We start from the raw sequence: 18417 nt of genomic DNA on the forward strand, positions 1-18417 counted from the left end.
AGTAAATACAGACAGTATAGAGGTTAGGAAATGAGGACATTATTCTTACATCACTAATTTAAACAGGATTTCTAAGGTAATGATACTTCCACTGTTTTCGAAGTTGAGGATAATAAGTGCTTATGTATTTCTGTGACCTACATGGGGAAATAACTAAATCAGTACGGGAAATAACAAATCACTCTAGTGTCAATATAGTTATGTAGTAATATTTTGGATGTAAGATTGACATGGGAAATTGAGTTTGGGAAATTTTATTACAGCATAATATCAACTGTATTGTTATTAGTACTAAAGAATTTTAATTTGAACTTTTACCTAGTCCAATATTTCAATGGTTTGATGCTAAGAAAGTATGGAGTATTTTAGCTTTTTGTCTTATAATTTTGGTAATAGGAAGATCTATTTTTCTCAAAAGTATTATTTCTATGGTACTTTGATGGACAAAGTCACTTACTGAAAAAATACCTGGTTTGCAGGATAAGAGGTTACACATACACTCTTACACAATCATACATGGAGAAAAAGAAAGAGTCCCTATTGGATTAGACAAACAGTTTGTTATATGTGGTACAGAATTTTGCCTGGTATATTTTCAGTGCCTCACATGATATTAAAAACATTATTTTGGGGGCTGGCCTGGTGGCACAGCGGTTAACTTCACACATTCTGCTTCAGCAGCCCAGGGTTTGCCAGTTCAGATCCCAGGTGCAGACCTACGCACCACTTGTCAAGCCATACTGTGGCAGGCGTCCCACAAAAAATAGAGGAAGATGGGCATGGATGTTAGCTCAGGGCCAGTCTTTATCAACAAAAAGAGGAGGACTGGCAGCAGATGTTAGCTCAGGGCTAATCTCCCCCCCCCCCAAAAAAGAATAAATAATTAAAAATAAATTAAAAAATAAAACAAACAAAAATTATTTTCAATACAGATCCACCAGTTCATGGAGTCCTTGAAATTAGAAATGAACAAAGTATGCAGTTCTATCTTCTCTTAATTATAAATGTATTCTCATAAACAAACAGAAGTACTTTATTTTCAGAGAGAGTCTATTTCTATTTTGCCTTTTTGACATGTTTACTTAAAAAATGTGACATACCATCATGTATTACTTTCAGAAAATTCTGTTACTTGATAAAGACTTACACATTACCTCCCACATAGAGAATAAAGTAATAAGAGAATGCACTTTACATAATGCGTTTAGACAGTTTTCACACAATTTTGAACTTAGCACCATCAATTAATATTTACCAAACATACCTTGTATCTTGTTTTTGGTATAATATTTGTCAAACTTTAAAATATAGGCAACAAAGTATATATGTGTGTGTCTATATACAAAGAAAGCAGTTATGCTTTTGAATATGTATTTATGACAAATCAACAATGTTGGCACATATCTGCTATAGATCTTTAGGGCAAAAAATGTATTATTTTATTAATAAATTAGAGATTAAAGCATATTTCTGTATTTTCTGATGTATTAGATATATTTCTGGATATAAACTTATTTTATGAAAATATATGCTGATAAACTTGATATCGCTTATAAAACAAAAGATGGAATGTTAGCTATACGTCAACAAAACTAAACAGAAAAATGTTAACAGCTATCTGAAGTAACTGCAACCGCAAAACAGAACTGGAAGGCTTTAAAATAGTATATTAGTAAAGTAACTTTCCTAACACAATATGACAAATCCCGATTCTTATTTCAAAAAAAAATAAAACAAATCACTTCATTGGAAATTCTATTTCTTAATCATCATCTTTGCCACATAGGTGTTATTAATATTTTCTTTTTAACTAACATTTACTAAGCACCTTCTGTTAGCTGGGAACTTATCTGGTGCTTTAATTTATTTCTAATGACTGTAAGAAACCTGAAACAAAGATCTATCATATGTATTTTAGAAACGAGGGGAGTGAGTAAATTGCTTAGGTCATACTACTAGCGACTAGCCTAACAGCCATTTAAACTTTGTTCTTTCTGACTGAAGAATCCTTGCTATTTTCACAACACCTCTCATATGATATAACCATGTCAGAACAACGTCAATACACCGGCCACCACTGTTAACTCAATAACAGCTTAGTCAATCAAGATCACTTGTTTAAAAATCTGACTGAATTCATCAAATATTTTGGCATCATATTAGACACAGCCCAAAAGTGATATATAATTCTCCATCCAGATGGTCAGGAGTCTAGTGTATGTTGATAAGAATAATGAAAAATATGTAAAACTGGTATTTTAAAATTTCTCAAGGATGAAGGCATTTTGTACAGATTTCATCAGCTGAACAAATATGGATTAGGTACAAATGACCCTTAGGCTATGTCCACATGCTCAGTACCCAGCTCTAAGAGACGTCTATTGATTGTAACCTCAGGACAAAGCAAGCAGCCAGAGTCCACCTGGAGGAAACATATGATGACAATAATCATCATTAATTATAACTTTACACATGCTAGTATTACCTAGAATTTAGAGATGAATAAATTGGAACACGAAAAGATTAAACAGCTAAGTTTACACAACTACTAAGTGATGGAACCGAGATTTAAACAAAGTCCTCTGAAGCTAAGTTCAGAGTGCTATCAACTATAACACTCAATAATAATACTGTCTTTGCAAGTCACAGCCACAATGAAAACCAACTGTGCAGTCTGAACAAAAGTCAAAATGTAAATATATCTGGAACAGTAAGGCAGTTTTGTGTATTGACAGTGTTCTTCGCAGCCAGGTACTCATTCTTCTCTCTACTCAATACTTTCTCAAAGAAATAAGATATCCAATAGTCAAAACAATTTTAGTACAATGTATCAATAATCTTAGTAGCAGGAGTAAGTTGAATTGTGTTCCCAAAAAATATATGTCCAAGTCCTAACCCCTGGTACCTGTGCATATGGCTTTATTTGGAATTAGGGTCTTCGTAGATGTAATTAGCTTAAGGATCTGGATATGAGATCATCCTGGGTGTAGGTTGGGCCCTAAATCCAAGGACTGGTGTTCTTATAAGAGAATGGAGAGGGATATTTGAGACACACAGAGATATAGGGGAGAAGACGACATGAAGATGGAGGCAGAGACTAGAGTGACGCACCTATGAGCCAAGAAACCCAAAGGACGCTGGGCAGCCATCAGAAACAAGGGGAGAGGCATGATCCGGATTCTGCCGCAGAGCCCGCAGAAGGAACCAACCCTGCCAACCCCTTGATATCAGACTCTGGCCTCCAGATTGTGAGAGAATAAATTTCTGCTGTTGTAAACCACCAAGTTTGTGGGAATTCGTTATGGCAGGCCTGTGACACTAACATAACAGCAGTTTTAAAAACAGTGAATGAAAATTTTATTTCCCCAATATATGGTACTGAAGTATGTAGAACTTCTTGCAGTCCTGGATGATCTAGAGAGTCCAACATCATTTAATTGAGTCTTAGAGGATTTCTGGGATGTTGGCTCTAGCAGTATTATCTGAATCTTCAATGCTGTGGCTTTATGTAGTCCTTCTTTAGGTTTCATTTCCCCTAATAGTATTAGGGACAGATATGTTCTCTCTCTATCTCTCTCTTTGGATTTAAGTTATTTGGGATGCTATGACTAGAACTGTTCACTTAACAATATATTTTGGTCATGTTTCCTTGTTGATATATTTGCTCAGTCTTAATTCTTTTTAGTATCAATGCAATATTCCACAGTATGAATGTACCATATGAATTTATTTTCTAAATAATTCTCTAAAGTATAATGTAAAGGCAATAACAACAATTTTTTTTTCTTTTTAGGAATCAAGAATTCACCATAAGAGAAATGAAAATAGAAAATAAAAGAAGTTTAAAAACCTTAATATTAAATTTGAATGCATTAATTTGTTAAAATTGAGGTATAATTGACATATAATGTTATATTACCTTTAGGCGTACAACATAATGATTCCATATTTGTACACACTACAAAATGATCACCACAATAATTCTATTGGGCTAATTTTTATACCATAAGTACCATTCAAGCTAGAAATATTTAAAAGTAATTTTTAATAGTATTGCCCACAGTTGGATATCATTTTCTATATGTCTGTCTTTGAGGTAATTTGATTAAATACAAATAAAAATCCAAATGTAAAAAAAAGGTGAGAAATTATCTATATTTAAAAAGAAATATTTACTTTTTAAGGTGTTTTTTTTCATGAAAAATATTTGTTTATAAAGTTTTGATTAAATTTCTATGCATATAGTAAGGTATACCAGTAGGGAGAAAAGTATATTAATTTTATGTCAAAAATTAATATATAGTGGAATTTCATGGGATTGTTTTAAACTTATAACTGTCTCTTTGAGAAGCATAGGGTTTCCTAATTTTTCTTTAAAGATTTTATTTTTTTCCTTTTTCTCCCCAAAGCCCCCTGGTACGTAGTTGTATATTCTTAGTTGTGGGTCCTTCTAGTTGTGGCATGTGGGACACTGCCTCAGCGTAGCTTGATGAGCAGTGTCATGTCCACGCCCAGGATTCGAACCAATGAAACACTGGGCCGCCTGCAGCAGAGCACGCGAACTTAACCACTCAGCCACGGGGCCAGCCCCAGGGTTTCCTATTTTTTAAAAATGCATCCCATGATGGCATTGGTAGAGTTATGTTTTCTGTAACTTATAGCTAAGTATGAGACTCTTCATTTCATATCATCTGATTAGTAACATAGGATGCAGTAAACTTTAACAAATTCAGAAACTTAATATTTAAAATGAAATAAAATGGTTATAACTTACATATATTAATTTTATTTTATATGATAGGTCAGTAACATTTAAAAGGTCAGATAGAAAATTATATTCTTACTTCTACTCTGCAGAGATCCCATTATTACTCTAAGTACCTTAACAATTTTTATGACCAATAACAACATTAGTAGTTATGCACTAACTACGGCTATGCCAGGTTATTGGACACAGCTGGAGGCAAGAAGCCAGTTGTGATGAAGCAATCAACTACTCCCATATGGTCCTTCTAAAGAATGAATTCTATACAGAAATATCAGCGGTAAAGCATGCAGCAACTTAGCACAGAGTCCAATGAGTGATGTTAAAAGGAAAGAGTAGTCATTTCTCCAAAGAAATCTTGGCCTCAAAGAATAGTGAACAATTCAGTTAACAATTAAAGAACTTTAATCTCACTATTTATCATCCAAACATGATTATCATTAGTAATACATCTCATGAAATTTGAACTGAGCTTAATATTTCCTGGTCTCCAGAGACCTGATAAAATTTCCATAGGTAAAAATGGATTTAAATTCTTCATACAGATGATGCTAGTATTTTCACGTTCGCCAAAATTTTGCATACAAAGAGATGGAGAAAGCTTATCTTATGCAACACACAGAAAATATTATGACCCATTGTGAAAATAAAATTAAATTTTGGTAAATCATATGATTTAGTGTTCATACATACAAATTAACTACTTTAAAGATTTAGAAAGTAGGCTAATATCTGAATTCAATTTGACTAAGGACAAAGTTAATTCAGAGATGTAAACCAACAACGACACTGAAAGCTAGCATACACTATTATTAATAAAGGAAAAGAAAAAAAAGAACTTTGGAATAATTAATAGTTTCGTCAGACAACTCTCTTATCCAATGTTTGGACAACAGGCAAACATGTTTGTTATTTCATAAGCATGACAATGAAATGTGGTGTAAGGCATAACATTGAGAGATGGGGTTGTGATCAAGCAAACTCCTTTAGACACCATACTAGTACGTATGCCACAAATTAAAGCCAATTATATCAACGGTAAAGTAAATTCATAATTTTTCTGCTTTTTCTCTCCTGCTTTTTTCCTGCAGGGGGAAAAAAACTAAAAACCTTTCTCCAATGCTGATCACTCAAATTTGAAGTTCAGAGTAATGATATGAAGCAGAAGAGGGGAAAAAAGATAACCACCACCAACAAACATTCGCTCTAGTGCTCTACAAATTTTAAGGCACGCTCACAGTATGGTATTTGATTTTTTATCTCAACAATCATGTAAGAGATACTAGAATTTCCAAGCTACAGATGAAAAAGCTGAGAATCAATGACATTAAATGACTTGTCCAAAGTTATGCAACTAAAAAATGGTAGTCTCCAGTTTCTAAGTCCTATGATCTATGTACAGCCCATAGAGCCTTTCAAGGAAAAGACCATCATTCTTTCTCCAGTCCTGTCCCCACGCACCCTCTCAAGGCACCCTTCCTTAGAGATAAGGCCACCATCCACACACAAACAAATGCCTTTGCGCTTCTGTGCTTAGCTCTTCCAAGTCCTTTGAATTTTCTGTAGCCTTTTTGCGCATGTTTCTCATCCCTAGGTTACTTTGGTCCTTCAAGATTTGAAATAGCTACAATCACGCCTGTTTACTCTTGTAATAAGTGAAGCTATATTATTGGCTTTTTCCCACAGGATTCTGAAAATCTTAGCAATGTGTGAGCATTGTTTAAAAGGTGATAAGAATGTCCTCATTATAATTGAGCAGAATATACAGGATATTTGATCCGTAGCCAATTGATAGTACTTTGAGGTCCCTTATATTTCGATAAAGATAGATAAACACTCTATCTGAACTTTAAAAGGCCAAAAAAAATTTCCAGTTCTGTTAGTTATATACATTATAATGTTATAACTTATGCATCAAAAATATTTAGAAAATATGGTCTATATTTCACAATTTTTCATCACTCCTCAACCTTGACTTTTTTCTTTTGCCTCAGTAACTACTCACCAACGACAAACATTTGTATTCTTACTTAAATACTGCTCTTTCACTTTCAGCAAGCTATTAAATAGTGAACAGAAAGAGGCGTGTAGCATTTCTCACCAGCATGTTTATTAAAACCAGCTCAGAATTGCATAAAGGGAGAATTATATTTCCTATGCAAGCAGGTGGGTATGTAGGATTGTAAAAAGAGAGCCTCAATGAATGAGTCCCTATGAGTAGGAACAGATCATTATAACAGATGATGTGGGCAGACATCCCACTGACATTTAGTACAGCTTAACACAGCCAGAAGGGAATAAAACTTGATAGCGGTCAAGGTGGAGAGAAGGGAGAAGTAGTAATGAAATAAATGCAGCACATCCTGAGGTTATTTTCTGTTTCTTCTGTAGGTTAAGGCTGTACCATAAGGAGAAAAGTCTCGTATCTATATTCCAGTCATGTGAACAGTCAATGGCATCGGGGGAAGATGTCTACCTAATGTTGCACATCTTTACTTGATGAGGTTTTCCTTTACGATGTCAATAGGTAAATTATAATGTGGGCTCTATTGTCTGGATAGCTGTTATTGAAGAAGAAGATTACAATTTCTTAAACATATGATTGGAATCCTTAAAACATTTTGAAATAAAAGACACACTCCAAGTTCAAGAAACTTAATTTTTTTTAATCTTTCTGCAAAGGAGTCAATAAAAGGAACCAAGCAATAAATGTGGGTTTATGGGATAGAGATTTCAAATAGAAAATAAAACAAATTTTAGGATATTATCACTTCTTGATACCAGAAGCACTAATAAGAGCAAGTAAAAACATGAAATACAGTAATTATTCTGGGATATACACATTCCTCGAGCTTCCTATAACACTCTCAGAGAAAATAAATAAAAAATTCAAGAATTATTTCTTCATGTAGGCATTTCAGTTTCATTTTGAGGCTGTAAAACCCTTAAAGATAAGGACGAAACTTCCTATCCTAATCTTTACATCTAGAAGAAGAGATTGGGCAAATAGGTTCAACATCTTAAGGTCCATAATTTCAGAGACTTGGCAGAATTACATCACAGAAGGTTAATCTAAATTGAACTGGAATGGCTGTAAAATACAATATTTTCACAAACCACATTTAATTCTTTCATCTTTTCCTGCGAAAACTCAGGTAATTTTGTATTTTCTAGGTCTCTCTGTCTCCCTTTTCCAGGTATTATGTCATTGCATATTAGTCTATACCAGAAAACTTGTAAAACATCAAACTTAGTGTTAATTTGAGAGGTTTTTTCTCATATTTCTTTTCTATTTTCTCTGATCAGGTCTAAAATGCATAAAAGCAAATGCTTTAAAAAAGGAAGAATAAGGAAAAGAAAGAGTGCAAAAAATGGCTGTTAAATAAAAACATATGGAGATAGGCTAAAGGGGAATATTAACTATGTGGCTCTGCATATGGTAGTAAAAGCTTAAAGAAGAGTACCTCTCTCCTATTTTAGATAAACACAGAATTGTGAGGGTTTAATCAGATAAAAAAGAAACAATGACAATTGTGTCTTACCTTAGCATCAGAAGCCATTAATAATCTTTGCAAAGTGATAGCACAAAAGCATTTGAGAACCTCAGTACATTTCATAAATACTGTGATCCTGATTTTCTTTAATTTAGAAGTAACCAAAGAATGTCCACTGATTGGCTTCATCATTTACTTTTTTTCCTGGGACAGGCCCTTGTTATGTTACTTCCAGGATTATGACTGTATGCAAGAAGAAAACCATCAGATATCTGAACTGTGTCATGACAGGGATGAGCCCAGACTTACTAGATGAATTAAAACCAAACTGTTACATCACTCAAAGTGGGGTTCTGTTTACATGCACTAACATTGTATCTTACAGCGGCCACGTAAGAGAAATAAAATGTAACAATGATAGTACTGTGAGAAGTGAGATTCACAAGATATCTAAACTCTCCCATGACTATAATAATTACTAGCAGTTTCATGCTACCAGGGTACTAATTTTTTTAAAGCAGATATTTACAAAATAACATCTGATAGATAGTTCTTTCTGCATTGTGTTCTTTCTCCTAAATTCTCACTGAGATGATCTGTTGTCTAGGAATGAGTTGGTGTCACAAGCATGGGAATAACTGGGGAGAAAGCGATTGGGTAAGAGTGAGCACAAAAAAGAAAAAAAACATAGGAGGTGGCAGAAGACAGGTTAAAGAGAGACAGTTTAAAGCAATGATGTGTTGATGGAAGTATTTGTACACCTCAAGATTGTGCTTGTAATGCACTTGAGAGCAGTAGCCTTTTTTTAATCACAAAAGAGATTTCACTCAATGTCTCAAGGGATAAAGATTTCGGAGAAAGATCTGCTTTCCTGTTCCCTTACATGAATGAAGCACTTGTTACAGAATAAAACAGAAAGAGGATGTTTTAAAACAAGAAGATACTGAAAGATAAAGCTTTCAATAAATGATAGAATAGAAGTATATCAAATACCCTAAATGGGGAGACTGAGGAATGGGCACCATTTTACAGTGGGAGAAAAAGAAAAATCAATTACATAACGGGAAAATATTTTCCTTTGCCGAAATATTCATTTCCTAATTTAGGTTTTTAAAATACATCTGGAAATCAGAGAGGTCCTTTAAAATATTTCAGTTTTACTTTGAAAGAGGCTCCACTACTGTTTATCAAAAGAACTCTATGCTTGGAGAAGCACATCAGACATTATTTTCAGACTAGAACATCATTTTTTCCTTTCTTTCTTTAGTTTATAGACTCTAATGATATGATGTTATAAATTCTGATCCAAAATAGATTAAGCAGAGACACTAACTCACTGTAAAAATGATTGTTTTTAAAAAATACGGGAACTGTCATGAACCAATGGAGTATGTTAAGAAAGTTTTGTATGTGTGCATTCCAAAATGATACACTGATAATTTTAGTGAATCATAATTTGATTAACAGTTCCTAATTGTTATCGCCTAAGTGATGTGTCATTTACAATTTTTATGGTAACATTTAAATATTGTTCCAAATTTCTTTAGCAAAAGATTTCATATCTGTTTCAAATTCTGGACAAAATAATAAACTTAATTGATGGGCTCTGCAGAATTGCTACTCATTTTGTGTTCAGAAGTGTTTATGATTTTGATTTATTTAACACGGTTAAACAGGACTAAGAGACCAGTTATTGTTAGTACTGAGTTGTTGTTACTACCGTCGAGTCAATGCGAACTCCTAGTGACCCTGTGTCCAGCAGAGCAGAACCTTGCCGGATCTTTTTGCGCCATCCTCTCACTTTCTGGCACTGTATCAGACAATGCTCCTCTGCTATTCATAGTGTTTTCGTGGTCAGTTTTTTTGGAGGTGAGCGGCCAGGTCCTTCTTCCTAGTCTGTCTGAATCTGGAAGCCAGTGAAACCTGTCTACCATGGTGACCCTGCTGGCATTTGAAATACTGATGGCATACCTTTCGCCATCACAGCAACACGCAGCCACCACAGTATGACAACCAACAGATGGTGGAGTGGGTACCTGACAGGGAAGCAAACCCAGACCACAGCTGTGAGACCGCCGAATCTCAACCACTAGAACATCACTGCTAGCATAGAGATCAGGGTCTACATCTAATTACTTCTGGGACTTGGCTATAGCCCTTATCATTTCTGAACCACATCTTCCCCATTTACAAAAGAAGAAAAAAGTTGGACTAAGTTCTCTCTCAAGTCTATATTTCTCATTAATTATTCTATTGATCAAAGAGTTCTGATTCAGTATTACTCAAAGTGTTGGTCTGTGGTCATGAGCTGGTAATAGGATATAAACCACCAAATCATTCCTCCATCAAGAAAGTCTTGCAGTGAAAAAGAATGTCAGCTGAATTAAAAGGGGTTTAGCAAGCTCCATATCTCGCTGAGGACTTGTAGCAGTTCAGACTGGTCTGAGGGGCATACTGTCCCAACACACTCTTCTTTGCTCGCTCAAATGATTATCTTCAAGCATACCGAAAGTTTTCACAATGGTGTAACATTAGTAGTCTTCAGTAGGACAGCAATTGAGAAGAGTGAAATAATTTGCAGGTTTCATAATTATATCCCTCAAGCATGCATTTGGCTGTTCCTTAAATAATTAAGAGACTATACATTACATTTAGCCTCCCAGAACACAGGTTCAAGCCAAGGAAGCTTGAAGAATTAACCATGGCTATGGTTATTGTGGCTTGATCTCCAAACCTAAAATTGGACACATGGCCTGACAAAAACAAGCATGTTTATGGTTTTTCAAACTGAAACAAGTCATTTAAACAGACAACTATGGTGTTTGCAGGAAAGTTAAAATCATTAACGTATATTTCATCTTCCTTATTAGAGATCCAAAGAGTACAGAAGAACAAATAAGTCAGGTAAACACAGACAAAATATGTGAAATATGAATGTCTTAGAAAATTGAGAGCAGGATACAAGTGCTGTATATATAAGTCTAATAACTGAGTATAAAAATCATCATTTTCAGAAGTTCCTATTGTAGAACTTACAGTCCAGCGAATCTGTATATTCTTTCATTAGCATAGTCTCGAAATTATGTTTAAAATTAAAAGAAGAGAGGCTGGCCCCGTGGCCCAGTGGTTAAGTTCGCGCGCTCCACTGCAGGCAGCCCAGTGTTTCGTTGGTTTGAATCCTGGGCGCGGACATGGCACTGCTCATCAAACCACGCTGAGGCAGCGTCCCACATGCCACAACTAGAAGGACCCACAACTAAGAATATACAACTATGTACTGGGGGGCTTTGGGGAGAAAAAATAAAATATTTTTTAAAAAAATTAAAAAATAAAAAAAAATTAAAAGAAGAAACAGACTTCTACCCTATTCTATTACATAGTCATGCTGGTTAAGTTAGAGACAACAGAATATTTTAAACATATATTTTAAATATTAAATACACAGGTAGAGAAGAGGAGGAATGAGAACAGAGATTCCTTATCAGGGTGAAATTACCATTTATATAAGATGATGACATTTTTATTATTCAGGTGCTTCAAGGTATCCATGTGGTCAAAACTAGCTGCTTATATAAATAATGGTGGACCTCTATAGTTATATATTTTTAAGTCTGGATGTTTCAAACTAAAGGTAAATTTCATTAAAATGTGTGTAAATTACTTAACCATTGATTCATTTCACAAATACTGACCCCTAACAACGATGCTTTCACTTTCAGCCCTTTGCAGCTATTTGCCTGTCGAATAATTTTTTTCTCTCTCCATATACACATATACCACATTTCTCTTTACATACTTCATTTTAAATGTCTTTTAGTGCTCCTGAGTCTGACTGATGTAAGATGTTATTTTGAACATGCCAAAGCATCTAAACGGCTCCAGTCTTTTCTTTTCAGCCTGCATTCCTTGATAAGTGGCGAAGCTTCCCACTTATCAGTCACTCAAAGTGACTGTAGCTGTCAGTTGTGTACAAAGCGCAATCAGTTTGGAAGCCGAGACACCAGCATTTTTCTTCTCAGCTTGAAGCAAACACGTTTTGACTGCTAGTCATTCAATTTTAAAGCATCCTCAATTAGGGACGGATGAAGATATAAAGAAAACACATCCTAAACACCTCCACCAGGCAAGAGAAAAATTTTATTGTTATCTCTTGATTTACCTTACGCAGTGCTGTCCCTCCTCTTTTTCTGGCTGCATGACACGGGTGCTCATGACAACACACCCTCTATCATGAAAAGATTGCAATGCTATATTATGCTAACACCCTGAGAAACTCTGCTCGAGCTTGTTTGTATTTTCTTTTGCTCTCTCCCTCTCGAACGACCCCTCAGAAACTCAGAGTTTCCTTTTAAAATTAAAACAATGTTTTAGACTCACTTCACTTATTAGTGAGCAATTTTTTATTCAAAGGAAATATAAAATCCAATTGAATAATGAGAAGAAAGAGGAGAAAAGTTAGCCAGAGAAAGGAATTATGGGAGAGAAGAGGACGAAATTAAAAGTACCCTTTTACCAAGGAAATCACTAGTAGCTGGGTCAGATGGCCAAGCAGCAGGTATGGATCCAGGTACTGGCAAAGTTGGGAAAAGGAATACAGAGGTAGAAAGGGAGTCAAAAATGTATTCAGAATTACATGGTGGTTATGATAGAAGAAACAACTTTAAAATACGTATTTTGGCCATAAACAGAGAAAATGAAGGGAAAGTGAATGATTAAAAAAGACATATAGAAACCTGAGTGTACACAGAGTACATATATATATATAAAATAATTATATATTAATATAATTAATGTAATTCTCTAAATACATGTATGATATCAAAATTAGCTCTGTTTACCTCTTTTAGTTACTCATGTGTGTTTTGCTCATCTTTTCTAATTTCCTATTTAGGTATAACAAGATTGTGAACATAAAATAATTCTTTTTAAAAATATATATCTTTCATAAACATGACATCCTACCTTTTTTGGTATTTATAGGTGAAGCTTTAGTTAGATGCAATATTTGCTTGTGTGAAACACATCTTTCCTCCATTTATAAATGTTTATTTCCCCCATTTATAAAAGAGCACTCTCTTAGCTGGTTTACTGTAGAAAGCAAAAGTAAATTACTTCAAAAAAAGAATCCTGCAACATTTTCTAGTTTAATAGGTTTAACTCAGTTTGATAAGATCAATTACTCTTATTTTCTAGGGATTATCTGAATTAAATCACTCATTGCTGCTCTAATAAGGAGAGAGAGAAAGAAGGCACCTTTTTAGTTTACATAGTAGTCAACTATCAGGATCTCAAAATGACACACACACACACTCCTCAGTTCCACTGTCTATAAAATGGAGATAATGCCATAACCTATCTGAATTCTTGTGATAATTAGATGAAATTACTTCTGCAAAGTGCCAAACACTTAAAAAGCAACGGGCTGCTCCTTCTCATCAGTATAGTACAAAGCACAAAATGATTTTACGAATCATATACAGCACTAAGGAATGTTGGTTATCTATTTTTGATGGCTCCCCAAAAGTCTATTTCAATCCCTCAAGAAAATTATTGTCTTGCTTACTATTATGTATACTACAGAATGGATAATGTGCCCCCACTTTATTCATTCATCCATTCAATAAATCTTTTTAAGTTCTTATTATATGCCAGAAACTAGTATAGGTTCTTTAGGTACAGAAGTGATCAAGACAGATAAACTCCTTCATTACACAAAATTCATTGCCAGGTGTGTACTGTGGTGGTGGTAGGTGTACAGCAAAAAAACCCAAGTAAATACAAGGGGGTGCTAAGTGCTGTAAAGCAAAATAAGCGGGATAAGAGATCAAAGATGACTGGCAGATGCTGGGACTACTTAGGACTGGGTTGTTAGAGATGGCCTCCTTGTCAGGAGGATAGTATTTGAAGAGAGATCTGAATGAAGTGAGAGTCTGAATTATTTGAGGAACTGAAGAAAGCATTCCAGGCCATGAGAATGACAAATACAAATGTTCTGATGCTAGAACATTCTTGGCATAATCCTTGAAACCAGGAAGAAGAGGTTTCTGGAGTGGAAGGAATGAGGGAGAGAGTCACAGAAGTTGGCAGTAGTCCAATCAACTACAGCCAATAGATGAAGGAGAGTGAATTTATTTTAAATAACATAATTTTGAGCATGGTTACGGTACAATTAAATTTAAAATAACTCTAGCAGCCATGTGAAAAATCTACTTGCAGAGGTTCAATAGAAGAAGTAGGATGACCTACTTGGTTAGGAGCCTACTGCAGTAGTCTAGGTGAAAAATGATGGTGATGTAGACTAGAGTGATTGTGGGAGAAGGTGATTGACTGATAGATTTTGAGAATAAAAAGCAAGTCCAATGGATTTTGTGAGGCATAAGAGAACGAGAGGATGCAAAGATAGCTCCTGTGCCTTTGGCAACAGCAACTATGCAAATGGTATGTTCATAGTCAGATAAACCGGGAAAGACTGAGTTTGGGGGAGATAAAGACTCTGTCTTTGAAATTTGAGGTGCCTATGAGTTACCCATTTAAATAGGCAGAGCAGACAACCGGATATTTGACTCTTGAGGTCCAGGAGGGCAATAGAGGCCGGAGAGACAAATTTTAGAGTTAATACTCTTAGGATGGTATATAAAGCCATTAGAGGAAATCATTTAGAAAGTAGTAGAGATAAAGAAGTCACATGATGAAGAATTACAGCAAGTTAGCCTTTTAAGGATAGGAAGGAATCCACCAAATGAGGCTGAGAATGGGGAAGAAAAGCAGATTGTGGTCTTTGGAGCCCAACTGAAGAGTGTTACAAGAAAGTGGGAGTGGTCAACTTTATCAAATATTGCTGTGAGCTCAAGTATGATGAAGACTGAGAATTTACCACTTCTGGAATATTCATTTCAGAAGAAGCAATTCCAGTTTTTCCTTCTGCTTCTCCTTAAAGGGAAAACTAGGGACCACCTTAGTATCAGAAAGGTATCCTCAACGTTCTATTTCTCTTTCCTTTCCCATTTTATTTGACTTTTAGTCTTTCTTTTCTGAAGAAAAACAGAGCCAAATACACACACACACACAACTTTTTACACATAAAGTAAAAAGTAAATTAGTTTCTCATTGCTTATAAATTACATAAAAATTTACCAGGTTTTCACTAGAAATTAGTACTCTGGCTAGAGACCTGAAGCAAATTTCCCATGTGCTAGAGATGCCTGGAATGTATGGCTTAACTCATAAAGTTACTACTCTTTATAGAATAATTCATTTTATGTTAACACTCTGTTAATTTCACTGGTATCTAATTTTCCATTTACCAACTCTTTTCAAAGACAGGAGATAGAATTCTTTCTAAAGACTTTGTGAGCACTCCCTGCTACAGCGTTTATTTTACTACACTAATTGTAGTAAAGTTGAAATAAAGAGGTTCATTTTAGTCCAGCATAATGATTTCTGGCTTATAGTCCCCAAATCTCTTGTTGTTAACTTGCTTTGTTTTGTTTTGTTTCCCACTATTTGATAATTATGTTCCCAGGGTTTTATCTAAGCACTGATGGACCCTGTTTTGTTGACTGATAAGATATGGATGGCAGAGCCTCAGTGAGGAACAGTGTTCAACTTTTTTCCACAGGTAATGTTGTTTGGGAAAAGGCTGCAAAGTCCTGGGAAATACTGTTGTCTGTCTGCTTTCTGGGCCAGTCTCTGAAATTCCAGAATGGCCATATTGGATTAAATGAACCCAGGATTCACTTCAGAAATCATACTGCAAAGCCTGGAGAAAGACGAAACACAGAATGGCAGAGAAATGGGATAACACAAAAAGGAAAACAACACGGAAGATTGAGATTCCACATAAAAAATGAGAGAAAAAAAAGAATCTCCTTCCATAAAATGCATTGTTTACATTTTTAATGAAGAGACCAAGTCAGGATGAATGAATTACAGAACCAGGATTGTAACTTCCAAAAACTGTTGTCAATATCACTTCAGTATAGTCATCAAATATAGTTGTTATTTCAACTAGGCTCTCAATAATGATAGTAAAAGGTTTAAAATATCAAAGTCATAGTTTAAAATTCTATATAAATATAAACTTATCTTGTTTGCTAAATTTATAAAAAAGAGAAAAAGGATGGTTAAACTCTCCATGTCAATTGTCCCTTGTCCCCACTATCTTCCTACTAATGAAACTAAAAAAATATATTATAAACTATACAAATCTTAGAACTGTAAAGTTGGTTTTGAAGCCTCAAGCTTCACCTTTCTGCAATAACTCATGCTCTTTACAAGGACACCTTTGTTCCCAGATACTATTTACTGTCTTGAATATTTTCTCCTATTTAAAAAGGATCATTTTTTATAGGATGTCCTGATTTACAATCCAAGGTGAGAGACTGGCCATGTGCATTTACCTCCATTCTTTCCCAAGACACCATTAAAATGATAAAAGTGAATAAATGTATAAACCTGTATCACACAAGATAATTAAGAATAAGAGGCAGGCACAGGCAAGAAATTTGACCAAATTTTTGGTAGATGAAAAGCAATTGTAGAGTGTCAACTGATGGAAGTGGATGAAATAGATTAGTGTATAAGGCGGGGGCAGGGCAGCGGGTGGGAAGGAAAAATAGAGCTTCAATTGGCCTCAGAACCACCAAAAAGTCTTGGGACTTGAAAGCCCAGGTATGAGAGAGAAAGAGCAGGAGTGAGACCTGGGTTGAAAAGAGTAGTATTATTTGAAAATGTCTCTCATCAGCCCACCTCTCCCCCAGCTACATCACACTCCCTCTACGTAACTTGAACAGTCTGGAGAAACTTAGGATAGCTAGCCTGATCATTGGAATTCAAGAGCAAAGGTTTCTCTGTACCCTCACATAGGGTTCATGTTCTCACTAAAGCAGTGCCTACCTACTGATAAGCCTCATTCGTAGTCAGAGCTCTCAATCTACTTTGACTTATATCTCATTCTTAAATCTGAATGGGTAACCAATCAGTTTTTAATTCAAGCAAAACTTCAAGCTGAAAAAGAAACATCAAGATAAACAAGCAGGTGAAAAATGGAGGATAGGATAAGGAAATGAGAAATTTAATTTTTTTAAAACATCCTCACATTTGTATACCCTGAGATATTCAAAGAGAAAAGATCTATTAAACAAGAATAGGATAACCTGAAAAAAGAATTATCAGGGAATGATAGGCAGCTCATGGAAATTAAAAAAATAATTTCTCAAATAAAGATCCAATTAAAAAGTTTAGAAGATAAAGTTTAGGCAATCCTCCAGTAAGAAAAATCAAGAAAGAAAGACAAAAAATATGAACAATAAGAAGCATAGTTATTAACCCAGAAAATACATCTGCCTGATAGGCGATCCAGAAAAAACTGGAAAATAAATGGGATAAAATGGTCAAAGAAAAAAGATGAGAATTTTTTAGAGTGAAAGAACACAACTCTTTATACTAAAAGATTCATGGTGTTTACAAAATAATAAATGAAAAATATCTTTATACATCCTAGCAAAACATCATAGTAAAGAGAAGATACTAAAAGCTTTCAGAAAGGAAAAATATTGGTCACCAATAACAAAAAAATTCAGATCAACATCATATTTCTCATAGATGCTAGAAGATGATGAATCGATGGATCTGAAATGTAAGGAAAATGATGTCCAACTTAGAATTTTACTTGTGGCCAAACTATCAACCAAGTAGAGGGGTAAAAATGGGACATTATTAGATATGCATACATTTAGAACACTTTTATCCCATAAACTTTATATCCTACGCATTCGCCTGCCCCTTCTTTTCTTTCAAGAAGTTCCTTGATGTGGTTCTGGAGCAAAACAGGGAGATAAACCAAGAAGGAGGACAATATAGGAAACAGTGATTCCAACTCTGGAGAATCATAAAGGGACATCCAAGAATGTCGGCTGGACCAACCAATCTAAAGGAAAGCAGGAAGACAGAGGACTAGCAAGCAGGCAACAAGGGAAAGGGGATTCTGGAGATCTGATTTATTCGTGAGAATTTATAGAGATAATAAGGCAAATAATACGAGCTAACAAAAAGAAAGAAAGTAAAGGCAATTGGAAAACACAAAGCTACACAGAGAGGAAATAAGCAGTATGCTATAAGCCTATCCGGAAAACAATATATAGACATATCTTAATGTAA

The 18417-nt window shown here is 34.8% G+C and overlaps 1 protein-coding gene across 44 annotated transcripts in view; it reads right to left on the reverse strand.

Moving 5' to 3' along the window:
* Positions 1–18417, reverse strand: part of SOX5 (SRY-box transcription factor 5) — a 949864-nt gene that overhangs the window by 167217 nt on the left and 764230 nt on the right. The gene's annotated exons all lie outside the window — the stretch shown is intronic.

This window comes from Equus caballus, chromosome 6 (assembly GCF_041296265.1).
Source record: "Equus caballus isolate H_3958 breed thoroughbred chromosome 6, TB-T2T, whole genome shotgun sequence".
Lineage (NCBI taxonomy): Eukaryota > Metazoa > Chordata > Mammalia > Perissodactyla > Equidae > Equus > Equus caballus.